Source organism: Anser anser (genome assembly GCF_964211835.1).
Source record: "Anser anser genome assembly, chromosome: 1".
In the NCBI taxonomy this organism is placed as follows: Eukaryota; Metazoa; Chordata; class Aves; order Anseriformes; family Anatidae; genus Anser; species Anser anser.
Window position 1 is genome coordinate 53,080,925 of NC_139720.1, and position 6,210 is coordinate 53,087,134.

General features: G+C 35.6%; 1 long non-coding RNA gene across 1 annotated transcript in view; it reads right to left on the reverse strand.

Annotated features, from left to right (window-relative positions):
- Window positions 1-5,866, reverse strand: part of LOC310893005 — a 90,550-nt gene extending 84,684 nt beyond the window's left edge. The window contains exons 1-2 of the long non-coding RNA XR_014578641.1: window positions 3,371-5,866; window positions 750-861 (exon numbers count right to left, since the gene is read on the reverse strand). This is a non-coding gene — a long non-coding RNA (uncharacterized lncRNA). The remainder of the gene's footprint in view (window positions 1-749; window positions 862-3,370) is intronic.
- Between the last annotated feature and the right edge of the window lie 344 nt (window positions 5,867-6,210).

Sequence of the window (6,210 nt, forward strand, 5' to 3'; positions counted from 1 at the left end):
TATTAAAGCAGTCAGGGTCATGAATAGTATTCCTCAGGCCAGTGCAGCATGATAAATTAACTAGCAGGCAAGAAGAAGTCCTCAACACACAGTGCTGTAAAAGAGCCTATATTAGTAAAGAAAAGATTAGTGCCTCAAATTTTCTCTGTGGCCAAGACTATCAAATCAGAAGCTGGGTGGGGGGAAGCGAAGGGGAGTGTTATGTGTTATGTCTGTGCCATCTAGTCAGGCTGTTTCATGGTAGGTTGCTTTCCACCAAATCTAAATTTTCATCTTAACTGGAAAATTCTCACAGACAATGATGTGTTTCAGTGCTTTGCCTTTACTTGTAGCTCATTTATCATAGCGGAGAGGATTGACTGAAGAATTCCAATCAAATGCCTGTCTGCTTTCTATGCTGAGTGAAAATCTAAAGTTGCAGTTATTTACTCGGCACTTTTCTAGCAGGCTTGTAAGATCAGCAAGGAAGGATGATAAGTATGGAGCTGAACATGACTACTGTCAGCTTAGTGGCATGGAAGAATGTATGTCCTTCCTTTCTACTGAGCATCTGATATGTATAAGTGGGATTGTTTTTACTACTCCTGCTCACTTTTGGCTTGCCTAACAGGGTTTGCAGCATCATCCTCTCTAAATACATTAAATCCTAATTTTGGAAGTTATTTCTTCTAAAAATAAATGAAAATTGATTTTCCTGTTGTTACTGCAAAGTACCTCCACAACCCCAGGGCTATAGAAGAAAGACTTACCTATAGGACTTACAAAGCTGCAGCTGCTGAATCTGACATTTTCTCTCCCATGATTTTCCCAGGTCATTTATCTTCTTATCCTCCTGCTATTGTTAAATTCTCAAAGAGTAACCTGAAATCGTGTTGATTGCTGATAATTTTAATGTCCTTTTCAATATTTTTTTCACACCTTTCAGTATATCAAGCTCTATTTCTTTCTTTCTATCTCTCCCAGCCAACCTCTCTTTATTCTTCTCCCTTCCCCACTCACTATTCTCTTCCTCTCTCATTCCCTATCTTCTCTCTCCCTCTCTGACAGAAGAAAGTATAATAAATACACAATATGAATTATATCTTCAGAATCCCCACAAGGGCCTTCAAACTATAAATAAATGTTATTTTCTGGTCTGTGCAAATAAACTTTGCATAGTGGAAATAGATTATTTTCAAAGAGAATTATTGATTTAAGCTGAAATAAGTTACAACAGTACTCGAAAAAAGAAATTCCATTTGGCTGCACTAATAGATGTATTCCTTGCCCAGCTGAAAGTTTGCAAAAGTATTTTTAACACTTTCCCATCCATGGTATTTTATATCCTGTGAAGCAAAGTAATTTTGAAATAAGTGACCGATGATACTCTATTTCCTGATAAAGTTCTCCTTTCTAGGAGAAAATCACATTTTTTGACATAGTAAGTAAGTTTCATTCTACTAATACCATACTGAGAGCTCTGAGTTAGATGTTTAGTCCAGCATAGTTCCACTTAGCCCTGGAACACAGCCAGACAAAAAACAGAATTGGATTTGCTTCTTATAAGGGCAGTGAAAGATTTCAGAAATTCCTGATCTGCACTAAAACCCTTTTTTCTCCCGACTATAAATAGTCAATAGACTGCCTTGTATGAAATCCAGGCTCTGGTCCTTGGGTCTTAATTCAGCAACTCTAATTCCTTTGTTTGAACTGTCCTGCTTTCCATAAATAATTAAATCTTCTTTTGACTACAAAGAAAAAGACTAAAGCAAGGATTTTAATCTAGGTCTCCCACATCCTGCCTAACCACTGCACTATTCAGGATTTTTTCTTAACAAGAAACACCAAACAGACTTTTTTTTTCTTCAAACATACAATTCCAGTAAAAAATATTACTCGACAAATTATCATTTTTTGAGAGAAAGCATTTTTGTCAAAGAATACTGACCAGCTTCTCTCCAGAAGGTGCCTTCCTTCAACATTCATTATTTGCTGATTTTTGGTCCTAAGTGCTTCCCCAGACTGTATTCTGGGTCATTGGCCATCTGCAGGGTCAGAACCCTCAGCTGGTGGCAGCCCCAGTGGAGAGCCTCTGCCTTCATGCCCCTTGGGGAGGCCTTAGGGTTGTAAACAAACAACATTGCTTTGGATTTAGCAAGACTCTATTTTACTTAACTAACTCATTTGGGTCTGGAATTTTGCTAGCTTTCTCTTTTTGCTATTAGTTTTAAAACAAACGTAGGGCCATTTATGCTTGAAATAGCATTCTGAATTGAAAGCTGATTCTGAAGCAAGCCCCCAAACAATTAATTTTTAAATTGACAAAATGAAACATTGTTATTTGTTGATTTTTCAGGCATTTTATTTGATTGTTTTGCTAATATTATTGATCAGATTAAGCATAAATTCTCAAGACTTTTTTTTTCTTTTGACCAGTATCTACATGATCGTCCACAAACCTACCACATACCTGCTTATGGGTGCAGTTGGATTTATACTTTCAGTCAGAAAATGTTATTTAAATCTGCCAGTGATATTAAAAACACCAAGCTATTCAAAGGAAAAAATGAGATAATTCTTCCTTCTATTGAAAGAAACAAGCATTCGTCTTAAATGTGACAAGACTGTACTTTTTAAATTGTCTCACCTTCGGATCTTCCTCTCCCGCAACATTAGGACCTGACATTAACATTTAAGTGTTGTCCCTCTAAAATACATGCTAAGAACCCTTAAATGGTGCCTTCTGTGATAAGATATGTGATGTGATAGGAAGTTTTTATTTCCTTTAATACAACAAATGACTTGCTAAACTAGGTGGTTTATAAGAAATCTGGTTTCACGGGCACAATCCTGCATTTGCAGTAATTGTTAACACCAATTACATGTACACATTTTGAGTGCTCACTTAGACATATAAATGCTGGCATTTGCCCTAGCAATTAGACTGTGGAGATAAAACTGTAATCACAAAGCAGCAGAGCAGCAGAGTAGCTTACCCCCACTTTTGTAATTAACATCACAGCATCGTAAAAACTCTCTATTCCCAGCTCGAACCTTTCTTTCTACACAGCTTTCTGACATGCACAGGAAAGTAATTGGTCCTCCTTCTTATAGAATACAAGAGTAAGTGTCTGAACTGTTTCATTGCATTTTACACCTCAAACAATAATTGGACTTTATGGATTTTTATTTTTTTTTTTGGGCTGCACTTACTTATGGATGTGAAAGGAAGTGTAAAGAGCCCATTTGGGGCTAATCTGTATTAGCCTTGCTCCTTAAAATGCCTGCTCATTGAATGATCAGTCTGTCATGAACATCCCTTCAGAAGCAGCAGAATTAGGGTAGCACGGGAGTCAGCACTATCAGCTTGTTAACCGCCAGTAACACTTACCTGCATTCTAGGAAAATCCTCCGCTGTCCCATCTGACAGTGCCATTTTCAGCATTCACTAATAAGCAATATGCGGTATTTCTGTTGAAAGCAGAGCTGAAATTACAAGTAAGATCCCATGATTCACAGACTGGAACTTTATATAAGGCCAATATTGACTTTATTTACACGTGATACACAGATATTAGTTTCTAAGTGTGAATTACAATCATATTAAGCATCAAGTAGAATTTATTTCTATTAATTTATTTTAATGTTATTTAGTTTTAAAGATTCAGACCAAAGATTTTCTGGAAAGGCTTCTATCATTCAGTCATTATCTTAACTGCTTCACTCATGTTGGTATCATTAAAATGCACATTTACTATGTGAAAAAAAACAGACCATAATACTAAGAAATTGTTTGACTTTTAGCTGACCTTTTATTCATTTCTGGCTTAATTGCATTTATGACACAATCTCATTTTTTTCTAAATCTTTGGTAGTTATTCTTCAGAATGAAACGTTATTGTGGGAAGTACATATAACAATTTAAAGGAAAAATTTAAATTGATACCAGTGCAGTTACGCTGCGGGGGGGAGCAATCACACAGTATTGTTTACTACACATTCAAACAACAGTAGATTAAAGGCACATACAGAAAATAAACCACCATATTTTCTCTGTAAATTGTGTATCTTGTTCAGGGGGAAATGGGAAGGAGGCTACAGGAGAAAAGGGAAAGCTGTTACAAAGAAATACCATGAAACCTCTCTTCTCCATTTTATTCTGTCATCTGTACCATTCCATGGTCCAGACTTTTTTTTTCTTTTTCTTTTTAACTTTGCTAAATCCTCATTCAGAAAGAAACTGTTTCAGCAGAAACATTCACAGAGAAAATGTTCCATTTCCAGTTCAAATACCGAAGTTAATTTTTGCAGTATCCGATTACCAGGGCAACTGTTTCTACGGTTCCCAAGATGTAAGCTATTAAACATTTATTAAAAGGTATCTGCCTCCGACAGAGACACTTCTGGTGTCTCTGGTGTCCATAGTATCAGCCCTAATGCTAAAGAAGGAAGGTAACCGACCTGGATGAGAAACATTTCAAGAGTATCTCAGAAAATCAGACACTCTAAAAGGAACAAAAGGTTAATTGCTTTTCCATCTATAGCATTCACAATTTAAAAAAGAAATAGTTAATCAGGATCATACAGGATCAACTGACAAGTGATGAAAAAAGAACAGTATCTTCTTCTAAAAGCATCTTGCTGCTGCATGTCCTTTATGCAAATTCTCACAACTGCATTATTTTTCCGAACTGGAAAAATATAAAATATATTTATTATAAAAAATATAAAAATATAAACGTATAAAATATAAAACGTATATAAAATAAAATTTTAAAAAATATAAACGTATGTGCATGTTGGGGAGACAGGAGGAACCAAATATGCATGACCACTCTCTGAATTATGCCCTTACTTTTAATTAATCAAAGAAAGTCTCTCACAGTTCAACCTTTTTGTAATACAAGCGAAGTTTCAGCATTTGTATTTACAGCTCACATTTCTCCTGGGTATGTTAAAACTTTATCAAGATGTATCTGTGGGTGTCAGACCTCTGGGGAATTTGAGTAATAGGGATTTGGAGTCTTCAGACTATGGAAAAGTACTGACATGGAAAAGGGTACTAAAATTTTACACGAAACTTTAGTGGTATTGCCACTGCATTTTATATGTTTAGCTTTTTAATTTTTCTGTTGTTTTCCTAACTCCATATTGTGTTGAAAGTTCAGCAAGCATAAGATGAGACCTTATAAAAAAAAGACAATTGTTAAGAGGAAATTATCTTGTAGGCAAACAAACATTCAGAACTGTAAGTGCTAAAAAAAAATGTAAAAGTTGGATCAGTAGGGATGGAGTGAGAAAGTTACTTTATTCACAAAGTAAGATAAAGCCATAAGGACTAACATGAGATAGATTTATTGCTATGAAGATGGAAATTTCCTAGCTTGGCAGCTAAAAAACTGTAGAAATTAGAGGATTAAATTCAAAAACTAAATTTAGTCAGGTAGTTTGTTTTTTAATGCTACCTAATCCTGTAAACACCTGTAATCTTGTTTTATGCTTCCTTTAGTTCTAATGAGTTTTGGTACACCCATATGTGTCTACGGAGGGATAGTTTTATCCATGCAGGCTTTTTTTAGTACTCCAGCATCACCATTATTCAAATCCCAGGCTGCTCCTGACACTGGAGTTATTTCTCATTTAATCTCATTGCTGTGAACTGCAAAACACATAAAATATCCTAAATCATATGCTCAAATCAGTTGGACATCCTGAGCCTGAGAGTTTATAAGAAGGCAGAGTGGCTATATTTTTCTTCTTGAATTGTTTTCATAATTCCAAACTTCAAATTCTCAACAACATATCAAATACTCAGGAGGTATTAAGGGAGGAGTCTTTTTTAACTGGTGACCCTATGTTTTGGAGTTTCTCTGTATTCTACAGCTCTGTAATCTCTCTTAATTTATCCCTTATATAAAAGCAACAGAAAGCAAGAATGTAAGAACTGTGTACCAGGTTAAATTAAAGAACCATTTAGGTCAGTATCCTACTCTCAACTGCAGCCATATATGGCTACATACATCCACATATATGGCTATTTTCCTTTGAACTTCGACTGAACTTCCCTGAGCACCAAGTAATCTTTAAACATCCACAGTAGTCTTGGTGAGAGTTCTCTTATTTGTTTTGAACCCTCAGCTTTATTTGGTTAGCCCTTTCATCTTGTGAGGTAAAGAGAATGAAATATTAATTGAGCCTCTGCATGCCACCAAGGAGTCTATAAATCTATAT